Source organism: Bubalus kerabau, chromosome 13, assembly GCF_029407905.1.
Source record: "Bubalus kerabau isolate K-KA32 ecotype Philippines breed swamp buffalo chromosome 13, PCC_UOA_SB_1v2, whole genome shotgun sequence".
NCBI classification, from domain to species: domain Eukaryota; kingdom Metazoa; phylum Chordata; class Mammalia; order Artiodactyla; family Bovidae; genus Bubalus; species Bubalus kerabau.
Window position 1 is genome coordinate 44,591,506 of NC_073636.1, and position 12,462 is coordinate 44,603,967.

At 40.5% G+C, this 12,462-nt stretch overlaps 1 long non-coding RNA gene across 1 annotated transcript in view; it reads right to left on the reverse strand.

The window, feature by feature from the left end:
- Positions 1 to 333: 333 nt before the first annotated feature.
- The window catches only part of LOC129624968 (uncharacterized), a 47,528-nt gene continuing 35,399 nt past the window's right edge, over positions 334 to 12,462 (reverse strand). The window contains exons 2-3 of the long non-coding RNA XR_008701207.1: positions 5,071 to 5,163; positions 334 to 534 (exon numbers count right to left, since the gene is read on the reverse strand). This is a non-coding gene — a long non-coding RNA (uncharacterized LOC129624968). The remainder of the gene's footprint in view (positions 535 to 5,070; positions 5,164 to 12,462) is intronic.

Sequence of the window (12,462 nt, forward strand, 5' to 3'; positions counted from 1 at the left end):
TGCTTACTCCTTGGAAGGAAAGTTATGACCAACCTAGATAGCATATTCAAAAGCAGAGACATTACTTTGCCAACAAAGTTTCGTCTAGTCAAGGCTATGGTTTTTCCTGTGGTCATGTATGGGTGTGAGAGTTGGACTGTGAAGAAGGCTGAGCGCTGAAGAATTGATGCTTTTGAACTGTGGTGTTGGAGAAGACTCTTGAGAGTCCCTTGGGCTGCAAGGAGATCCAACCAGTCCATTCTGAAGGAGATCAGCCCTGGTATTTCTTTGGAAGGAATGATGCTAAAACTGAAACTCCAGTACTTTGGCCACCTCATGCGAAGAGTTGACTCTGATGCTGGGAGGGATTGGGGGCAGGAGGAGAAGGGGACGACAGAGGATGAGATGGCTGGATGGCATCACTGACTTGATGGACGTGAGTCTGGGTGAACTCTGGGAGTTGTTGATGGACAGGGAGGCCTGGCATGCTGCGATTCATGGGGTCGCAAAGAGTCAGACGTGACTGAGCGACTGATCTGATCTGATATGTGGAATCTGAAGAATAATGCAAACAAATATATAGCAAAACAAAAATGGACTCACAGACATAGAAAACAAACTAGTGGTTATCAGTGGGGAGAGGGAATGGGGACGGGAAAGAGAAGAATAGGGGATTAACAGATACAAACTACTGCATATAAAGTAAGATACGAGATATATTGTACAGCATAGGGAATTATAGCTATGGTTTCATAACTTTAAAAAGAGAGCCCTGGAGCATAGTGGGGATCTTCCTCTGGTTAAAATGATGAGCTGTTGCACTATGCACAGAACTTGGTCTCTCTTGCTTTTCTTGTGGGACACTTTCTTCTCTGAGGGAGATGGAATGTTTGAGGAACTGGACAAAATGCTTAGCCATGGCTCTAAATTTCCAAGAAAGTAGTCAGCAAAAATGAGGCGGTGACATCCACATAGCCTTCCCCATGCCCCCTTACAGTGTCATTCATCCTTTTGATGCTGTCTTTTTATACTGTGCATCATTTCTGCTGTTAGCAATGCCTTGAATTCCAAGTAGATTAGAGAAGTACATTATGCACAATTTTGCTTTATATACTTGATACATTATTTATACTTCTATTTTCATAACATAAATAATTTGCATTTTGTTACACTCTTTCATCTGCACTAAAAATACTTACAGACTGAAGTGTCCTCTCAGGAAGCAAGGAGCCTTCTTCAGAGTATAAGGAATGTTAAGAACCATTCTATTCCATCCTGGACATCTGCACAGAAATGTTCTTTTCCCTTAGTGTCTCCAACTCTTTATGACCCCATGGACTGTAGCCCTCCAGGCTCTTCTGTCTGCAGGATTCTCTAGGCAAGAATACTGGAGTGGGTAGCCTATCCCTTCTCCAGGGGGTCTTTCCAAACCAGGGATTGAGCCTGGATCTCCTGCATCATAGGCAGATTCTTTACCATTTGAGCCACCAGGGAAGCCCTTTTTCTTACATTGATTAAAAAGTATGCACACTCTTTCAATATGTACATCTTCAAGATGAAAGATTTTTTTAAATTGTGGTGTAGACAGAATGATCTCTATTCGTTTCCAAGGCAAACCATTCAATATCACAGTAATCCAAGTCTATGCCCCGACCAGTAACACTGAAGAAGCTGAAGTTGAACGGTTCTATGAAGACCTACAAGGCCTTTTAGAACTAACACTCCCCAAAAATATCCTTTTCATTATAGGGGACTGAAATACAAAAATAGGAACTCAAGAAACACCTGAATGACAGGCAAATTTGGCCTTGGAGTACAGAGTGAATCAGGGCAAGTTCTCTTGGCAAGTTTTGCCAAGAGGACGCACTGGTCATAGCAAACACCCTCTTCCAACAACACAAGAGATGACTCTACACATGGTCAACACTGAAATCAGATTGATTATATTCTTTGCAGCCAAGGATGGAGAAGCTCTATATAGTCAGTAAAAACAAGGCCGGGAGCTGACTGTGGCTCAGATCATGAACTCATTGTCAAATTCTGACTTAAATTGAAGAAAGTGGGGAAAACCACTAGGCCATTCAGGTATGACCTAAATCAAATCCCTTATGACTATACAGTGGAAGTGAGAAATAGATTTAAGGGACTAGATCTGATAGACAGAATGCCTGATAAACTGTGGATGGAAGTTCCTGGCATTGTACAGGAGACAGGGATCAAGACCATCTTCAAGAAAAAGGAATGCAAAGAAGCAAAATGGCTGTCTGAGGAGGCCTTACAAATAGCTGTGAAAAGAAGAGAAGTGAAAAGCAAAGGAGAAAAGGAAAGATATAAACATCTGAATGCAGAGTTCCAAAGAATAGCAAGGAGAGATAAGAAAGCCTTCTTCAGCGATCAATGCAAAGAAATAGAGGAAAACAACAGAATGGGAAAGACTAGAGATCTCTTCAAGAAAATTAGAGATACCAAGGGAACATTTCATGCAAAGATGAGCACAATAAAGGACATAAATGGAATGGACCTAACAGAAACAGAAGATATTAAGAAGAGGTGGCAAGAATACACAGAAGAACTATACAAAACAGATCATCATGACCCAGATAATCATGATGGTGTGATCACTCACCTAGAGCCAGACATCCTGGAATGTGAAGTCAAGTGGGCCTTAGGAAGCATCACTACAAACAAAGCTAGTGGAGGTGATGGAATTCCAGTTGAGCTATTCCAAATCCTGAAAGCTGATGCTGTGAAAGTGCCGCACTCAATATGCCAGCAAATTTGGAAAACTCAGCAGTGGCCACAGGACTGGAAAAGGTCAGTTTTCATTCCAATCCCAAAGACAGACAATGCCAAAGAATGCTCAAACTACTGCACAGTTGCAGTCATCTCACATGCTAGTAAAATAATGCTCAAAATTCTTCAAGCCCGGCTTCAGCAATATGTGAACCATGAACTTCCAGATGTTAAAGCTGGTTTTAGAAAAGGCAGAGGAACCAGAGATCAAATTGCCAACATCCGCTGGATCATCAAAAACGCAAGAGAGTTCCAGAAAAACATTTATTTCTGCTTTATTGACTATGCCAAAGCCTTTGACTGTGTGCATCACAATAAACTGTGGAAAATTCTGAAAGAGATGGGCATACTAGACCACCTGACCTGCTTCTTAAGTAACCTGTGTGCAGGTCAGGAAGCAACAGTTAGAACTGGACATAGAACAACAGACTGGTTCTAAATAGGAAAAGGAGTACGTCAGTGCTGTATATTGTCACCCTGCTAATTTAACTTATATGCAGAGCACATCATGAGAAATGCTGGGCTGGAAGAAACACAAGCTGGGATCAAGATTGCCGGGAGAAATATCAATAACCTCAGATATGCAGATGACACCTTCCTTATGGCAGAAAGTGAAGAAGAACTAAAGAGTCTCTTGATGAAAGTGAAAGAGGAGAGTGAAAAAATTGGCTTAAAGCTCAACATTCAGAAAACTAAAATCATGGCATCCGGTCCTGTCACTTCATGGCAAATAGATAGGGAAACAATGGAAACAGTGTCAGACTTTTTTTTTCTGGGCTCCAAAATCACTGCAGATGGTGACTGCAGCCATGAAATTAAAAGATGCTTACTCCTTTAAGGAAACTTATGACCAACCTAGATAGCATATTCAAAAGCAGAGATATTACTTTACCAACAAAGGTCTGTCTACTCAAGGCTATGGTTTTTCCAGTGGTTATGTATGGATGTGAGAGTTGGACTACAAAGAAAGCTGAGTGCCAAGGAATTGATACTTTTGAACTGTGGTGTTGGAGAAGACTCTTGAGAGTCCCTTGGACTGCAAGGAGATCCAACCAGTCCATCCTAAAGGAGATCAGTCCTGAGTGTTCATTGGAAGGACTGATGCTAAAGTTGAAACTCCAGTACTTTGGCCACCTGATGCGAAGAGCTGACTCATTTGAAAAGACCCTGATGCTGGGAAAGTTTGAAGGCAGGAGGAGAAGGGGATGACAGAGGATGAGATGGTTGGATGGCATCACCGACAGGTCTGGTGTGCTGTGGTTCATGGGGTCCCAAGGAGTCAGACGTGACTGAGCTACTGAACTGAACTGAACCTGTGCTCTCTACAAATCACCATGAAGACCACACTGAAATAAATAGATTCCAGGGAATCACAGGAGAGTAGAATTACATTTTAGTTGTTTGTGTCTTCATTACTTGCATACCTATTCTCTCAAGATGTGGTAATAAAAACTAAAATACAGGGACAGAGTCAACAGGAAGCAGATCTGACCCTGGTCCTCATGCAACATCTATTCTATCAGTGATGTTGGTCTTTAACAACAGTCCTAATACAAATTATTCTTTTTAAATAAAAGAGGATAAAAAGTCAGTCTCATGAATTGTCATTTGATGGAGTGGAATTCTGTTATCCATTGAATTATTTCCCCCCAAATGGCACCTTGGAATCCCAGCTGACTATCTCTGGGAATGTGGCCTTATTGGGAAATAGAGGTCATAGAGGCGATCAAGTTGAGGTCACTAGGGTGGGCCCTAAAGCGATACGACCTGTGCTCTTATAAAAAGGGAGATACTACAGAAGACAGTGAGACACGGGGGACTTCCTCTGACTATAGACGCCAGGACGGATGACCAGTGCTGGAGGTTAGGACACGGCAAGGAGGTGTCTACCTGGAGTCCTAGAGGAAGCACATCCCTACCAATGCCTTGATGCTGGATTTCTAGTCACAGAATGTATTTCTGTTCTTTTAAAGTCACCCATTTGTGGTAATTTATTATACCAGCCCTAGGAAACAAATACAAACTCTGTCAATGTTACAGGGGCTTTTAGCTTCAGAGACTTTACTTCAGAGAACTCAGAAAGGCATCATGAAAGCAAAGAGAAAAAAAAGCATCACCCAGTAAAGTCTCCTCCCCAAAATATCATGTAATATAGGAAACTGCACAACTTTATTCCTGAGACTCTGTAATCAGGCCAGGCTGAAGACCCGCCATCTGTGAATTTCCCCCCATCCTCCCCAACCACGTCAGGGAAATCCTCAGGAAAAGAAGATATTTTAAATATGTGCAAAGTCTTACCTGACATCCTTTGGGACCAGCATCTGAAGACGTCATAATGCAGAATGATTGAATGAAGACCAAGCCGTCGATTTAACCCCAATGATTGTCCTGCTAAATAAAAATATCACCAGTTACAGGGGTTGTATCAGTTGAGTAACGCAGTCAGACATCTCTGAGAGAGTCAGTACTATCTTAACAAGATTATAACTTGCACTTACAGAATAATAGCAAAGATACATTTTTATTTTAAAAAATAGGTGAAAGTTGGTCTTTGGGAGAATATCTCATTTATCTTTAAAATCTTCACACTTAAAACTATTCACTAAACATAATGAGCTATTTAATAGCCAACTGTTTCTTTTGGACTGAAGGCCAGTATATGAAGGAAAAAAAATCATGAGAATTTTGTCTTCTGTCTCCAAAAGCATGTGCGTGCATGTGTGCTCAGTCGTGTCCAACTCTTTGCAACCCCATGGACTGCAGCCTGCCAGGCTTTTCTGTCCATGGGATTTCTTAGGCATTCCTAGGTAAATTTCCCAGGTGGATTCTTTACTGCAGAGCCACCAGGGAAGCCAGTGTGTTTTGTTTTGGGTGTTAAGTCTTTCCATTTAAAGTAAGCTAAATATAGCTATTCATAAAGACAAAAAAAAGGCACTGGGCACATTTATTATTGAAATTGTCCCTAAACCAAATCACAGTTGCTGCTACTGCTGTGTTTTATATTACCAACCACCTGCCCGGTTCTTCCAGCGTAAAAGCTCTTTCCAGGAGGAATGTACTGTCTCTTTAACACTTCTCCATTCTAGTATCTTCATTTATTATTTATTAAGTATAAAATTTAGCAGGGCAACCTGAGCCAAAAAGTGTAATTCATTTGCATGAAAGTAGGCTCCTTTATAACTTTATTCCTTCTAAGAAAATTACAGGAAGCAGGGGAAAAAAAAGAAAGAAAATCTCTTAGAAACGAAGTAGCTGACACATCACATTTATTAAAGCTGTGAAGCCTTCAAAGTAGATGACTTACAATTTTTCATCCTCAACAGTGGTTTTTGCCAGAATGCTGCTAGACGTGGGAAGGATGATTAACAGAGCAGACGCTCACGTTTAATGGCCATGTGCTACCAATTCATCCCCAAATAAGTTCAGGTTTGCTAGCAAAAGGAAAGAACTCAACAAAAAGACACTGTTCAACACAACTTTTTTTCTAAAATCATCCATTTTCAGTGTAAGTCCAAAAGTTCAGAGGAAGACTAAATAATTCCCCAAAGGTCTCCGGGTATAAAGGCTGACATATTGTAATAAGGATATAAATGTTTTGCCATCACCCTACAACACTTTCTAATATAGGACTGCATCCTCATCCAAACTGATACAACAGATGAGCTAAAGCAAGTGAAAAATAGTTTTAAGTGTACAATTACTTGCTTTAATTGGTGGGTCGTAATTTGTAGTTAAAAAGGAGAAAAGAGGAAAATCATTTAAGCATCAGCAATCATGTTAACATGCAACCATTGAAATACTGTTGGAGCTGGACAGCTGATAGCCTGCTCTAGAACACAGATGTGGTAACAGGACAGATGTTCTAATGATCATGCTGAGAATGGCTCCATCGACCTTAGGGGAAAGCATTTAATCACAGTGTTTGGCAAGCGAGGGAACTGTAAGGTCAGCTCTAGATGAAACAAGTCAGCAGCATGGTTTGGTGAATGTCCTGACATGTGAATACAGCTTGTTTTCAAACCATGTAGCCTCACACCTTAGAACATTCAAGACATCCAGCTGGCAAGAACAAATGTTTGCTTTAAAAACTCATAGACAGAGGCAATATCACCAAAATGATAGGCTTTAGGTAGATGTGGAAGAGTCCTCGAGTAAATTTAATTTTAAATTAGATCAATGGTTACACTTTTGAAAAAGACTGAGTAACAGGGATCAAATTTACCCTCCTTTATGAAACAACTAAAAAGCTAACCAGAATATATGACTAAAAGGCATCAGGAATATTTTCAAATCATAAATCTGATAAGGGCTTACTATCCAAAATACATGAAGTCCTAAAACTCAACAACCAAAAAACAACCCAATTAAAAAATTGGCAAAGGACTTGAATAGATATTTCTCCAAAGAAGATCTATAAATGGCCAATAAGCATATGAATAAATGCTCAGCATCATTAATTATTGGGGAAATTCAAATGACAACCACAACAGAGTACCACTGCATATCCACTAGGATGGCTACTATCTAAACACACACACTCACACACACACAATACAAGTGTTGATCGGGATGTCAAAATTTGGAACTCTTCTGCACTGTTGGTGTGAATGTTAATTGGTGCAGCCTTTGTGGAAACAGTATGAAGCTTCCCCAAAATGCTACAGAGGGAATTAACACATGGTCCAAAAATTCTACTTCTGAATATATCCTCCCAAACAACTGAAATCAGCGTCTTGAAGAGATATTTATATATCTATATTCACACACCATTTTTCACAATAATTAAACCCTGGAAGAAATCCAAGTGTCCATCATTGATGAAAAGATAAACAAATGTGGTCTATCTGTACAATGGAATAATATTCAGCCTTAAAAGGGAAGGAAATTCTCACGTCTGCTACAACATGAATGAACTTGGAGGACATCACAGTAAGTGAAATAAGCCAGTCACAGGAGGATAAATACTGTATGAAATCACTTATGTGAGGTACTTAGGGTTGTCACAATCATAGGGAGAGAAGACAGGATGGAGGCTTCCAGAAGCTGTAGGGAGGGAGGAATGGGAGTCATTGGTTTTTAGTGGTAATTGAAATTCAGTTTCACAAGATGAAAACAGCTATAGAGATGGTGGAGGTGCTGGTTGTACAATGATGTGAATGCACTGATATTACTGAACTATGTACTCAGAAATAGATAAGGTGGCAAATTTTGATATGCATGTCTAACCACAATAAAATAAAAAAAAGGAATGGATCAACTGCATTTGTGTATACTAGGAGGGAACCGCCAAAAACCAAAACTTAAAAACTATACCACTACAGTAGAATAAAAAATATGAAACACTTCGAGATACATCTAATAAAACATATACAAGTGTGGTATCCTGAAACAAATTAAAGAAGACCTAAATAAATGAGGAGATACACTGTGTTCACAGACTGGAAGATTCAGTAGTGTTGAGATATCAGCCCTCCATGAATTCATCTGTAAAGTCAATGCAACCTCAACCAAAATCCTTGCAGATTTTTTTTTGAGAAACTGACAAGCTGATTCTAAAATTCATGTGAAATTGCAAAGACCTAGAAGAGCCAAAACAACTTTGAAAAAGAAAAATAAAGGACTTAACATTACCAGACTTCAAAAATCACTCTATGGCTATGTAATCAAGACAGTGGTTTTGGCATCAAGATAAGGTAATAGATCAATAAATTAGAGTGCAGGATCCAAAAGAGATGCACGCGTTTACAGTCAACTGAATTCTGACAAATGGCAATTCAGACTGGAAAAGATGATCTTTTTAATAAGGGGTGTCATAGCAGCTGGATACGGAGAAGGCGATGGCAACCCACTCCAGTACTCTTGCCTGGAGAATCCCATGGACGGAGGAGCCTGGTAGGCTGCAGTCCATGGGGTCGCTAAGAGTCGGGCACAACTGAGCGACTTCACTTTCACTTTTCACTTTCATGCATTGGAGAAGGAAATGGCAACCCACTCCAGTATTCTTGCCTGGAGAATCCCAGGGACAGAGGAGCCTAGTGGGCTGCCGTCTATGGGGTCGCACAGAGTCGGACACGACTGAAGCGACCCAGCAGCAGCAGCAGCAACTGGATATTCATACAGGAAAGAAAAGAAAGAAAAAAAAAAACTAGTCAAGGATTAATTCAAAATGCATCATAGATCTAAGCATGAAGTTAAAACTATAAAATACCTGCACTATAGGAAAGAGTTCATGTGTTTCCTTGGGTTAGGCAAAGATTTCTTAGGTAGGTAAATCTATGGTCCAGATGGGCATGGTGGGGCAGTGGGGAAAGAGCCCTGGAGACACAGTGTTGCTAACACAAAGCGTTTTGCCACAGAGAAGAGACCACTTTCTGTTGGAGCGAGTAGAGCCCGGAGAAGGTTTTGTCTGTTTTTAAGACTGGAGACATAACAGTATTAGACATGTTTCCAAAAGAAATGGGAAAATGGACCCAGAAATGTGTATAACTTGAATGGTGCAGTCATCATGAATAGCTGAGAGAAGAATATCACAGGAGAGAAAGGCCTGCCATCTGGTGGGATCGCTCTGGGTGGTCTTGCAGCAGAAGGGAGGGCAGAGTGCACAGAATCCTAGCAGAGGGTCCACGTGGTCAGAGCCTCTGCATGTCCCACTGTGGAAGCTTCATTTTCTTCTTTTTGTTTTATGTTGTTTCTTGAACTAGGAAAAGTGACATTCAGTTGGAACAGGAAAATAGATGCTCTGTGTTTGTGTGGAGAGAAAAGGTACACAGTGCTTGTCCGTGACAGTGGGGATTTCAATGGGCTCAGCAAACAGGAAGGTGTTGTTGCCACCACAGGCACACTCATGCTTCTGACCATGACTTTCAAGGGAGACATCAAGGCTGTAAGGTTTTCTCGAGCCATGTCAGATGCAGTGGTGCCAGTGTGGAGTGACTGGAGGGCAGGGTTGGAGCAGAGTGGCCTTCACCAGGTGGAGGAGTGCTGAGAGCCAGAGTTGTGTGAGGGAGCAATTCCAAGGACATGGCCAGGGAAGGAAGGAAGGATGGGGTGTGGGAGGAGGGGAGACCACAAAGCAGGAAGAGATCCCGAGGTCTCTGGGGGCCAATGGGTTACTGTTGCCATGGAGATTCAAGAGTAGATGAGCTGAAAAGAAGGAAGCTGCAGCTGCTCAGCTGGGCTGAGCAGAACTGGGCTGCTCAGAATAAAGGTTATCAAAGGGCTGTGGTCGTTGGTAATGACAAAGTCCATGAGCGCTGGGCAGGCTGAATATAAGATCTCTGAGGAGTTTCAAAAATGAGAAGCCAAAACTTTAAGATTATTTCTATGTGTATGGATATTAGTAATAATTAGAATGGTACTGAAGCTAGTGGTCAGGAGTCAGAACCTGAAAATATAGAGACTTGAGGAGGAGTGATCAACAAGCTGGTGGTGATAGGAGGTAGATGATTGCTCCACTCAGTGGTGTGTGCATAGTGTCCGTCTTGTCTAAGGAAAACTGGGGCTAGCATAGAGAATATTACAGACAAAAAAGTATCTTTATGAGTTTGCATTCTAATTTGATTGAAAAGTTAGTACACAAGTAAGTGTTAAATAACCATTTTATTTTATGCATTAACAATTGTTTGCCTCAAGGGTTTAAGACATGAGGTCAATATATAATCTGATAAAATAATTAATGGAAACAGAGGTTGTTGAAATGCCAGAGGCAGCACGGACTCTGACATGATAATCTGTGTCGGGGGTTACAATATACTATATTAATTCATGATCAAAAAGCAGGGCCTGAGTCTAGTTTCATTGTACTAAACAACTCACATTTAGAAGAAAATTTCTCACCACCAAGAACTGGCTCTAACCTGATCTCCCCACAGATATAAGGTCCACCAAGTTAACAGCCAGGTGTGTGCACAGCCAGCAGGTAGGTGACTACAGAGACAGGGTCAGAGTGGTGTGCTTATTGGGAAAGACAAACATGTGTCCAAAAATACATTTGCTCATGTTTTCATTCCTGCTTGGAGGGTCCTTCCTGCCTTCATAGAAGATCTATTTGTAAAGTCCAGCTGAAGTCCCCTCCTCTTTGAGAACTCCCCCTTTTGGCTGTTTCACACTCTGCTTTCTATATGAATGCTTATGCTGTTTATTGTCTATATTTCTTTGAACTTAATTGTTTCATAGCTCATATTATAGAAAGTGAAAGTGATGGTCACTCAGTTCTAATTCTTTGTGACCCCACTGTCCCTGGAATTCTCCAGGCAAGAATATTGGACTTATTCTTGCCATGGGCTGCCATTCCCTTTCCCAGAGGACCTTCCCAACCTAGGGATTGAACCTGAGTCTTCTGCATTGCAGGTGGATTCTTTACCATCTGAGCCGCCAGGGAAGTCCATATTACAGAAGCAGCTACTTAATACACAGAATGCCAAACCTTGCCTTAAACACGTTACAATGTTTTATTTATCTATTTAATTTTCACTATAACCTTGCTATTCTTCTTACTATTACCATTACTTCTGATTTACAGAAGAGACAGCCTTTTTCTTTAAAGTTGATTTAGCCAAGATTGTTCATGGTGAGGTTTCTGATATGTAAGATTAATTTTTAAAGCCATGTAATACAAAGAGGCTGCAAAGATATAGAACAACAGAAACTTCCACACACTATTGAGAGGAACACAAATTGGCTCAGTGATTTTACAGAACAGTTGGACATTATCCAGAATTGTCAAAGGTTCCTTGTTGACCAAGCTATTCCACTCTCAGTATGTACACTACAATGACTCATGTCCTTGTGCAGTAGATAATTGTAGAAGAACGTTTACCCTAGCATGATTAAATAATAAACAAAATGAGAAGACAACCCAATAGCATAAAAATTATGGAATATGCATGCAGTGGAACTGTACACAACGATGATGACTGAACAGGCAGCAACACGGTTGAATGTTACAAATGTACTATTGAGAGAAAGAGTCAAGATGTGAGAGAATATATACAATATGATTCCATTTATCCAAAGGTCAAAAACAGGCAGAAATCAGGAATGTATATGTATAAGCAGTAACACTAGAAGGTAAGCTGGGGTGGAGGAGAGTCAGGGTGAGGGTCTTTCTGGGGCTTCAGTCATCCCTTGCTTGCTTTACAGTTGCTCTAATGCCCACATCATGTGCTTTGCTGTGGCATTGTGTTTCTCAAACAAAAAGATGTAACCTGGATTCAAGTTCAACATCTGAATATGGCACGATGCTAAGCCCTTATTCAACCCCCAGTTGATTTAATTGAAGACCAATTGCTGATGATCGCTGGTTAACCATGAAGACAAAGTTGATTGTGGAATATAAACAATTTTAGAATCCTCAATTTTTCCAGCTGAATTTCCTACCTTGTTACAAAATCTGTCTACCACATTCTCAACCAAACATCATACAACTTAGATGGGAAATGACAAACTAATCAGGTAGGTCAAGCTCCATTTTGGACCAAAGCTAATCTTTAGAAGATATCTTCCTTATGTTAAATTGATCACTTCCCTAAAATTCCTTCACACTGATTTGTACTCTTCTAAATGTACAGAGAAAAATATCTGTTGAGAAATAAATAAAATATTGTTTACTTATATGTTATTTATTCTCTTGTCTCAAATTTACTCAGGGGGAGGGTTTAAAGCATGAAATGTTGCATTGCACAACACTGA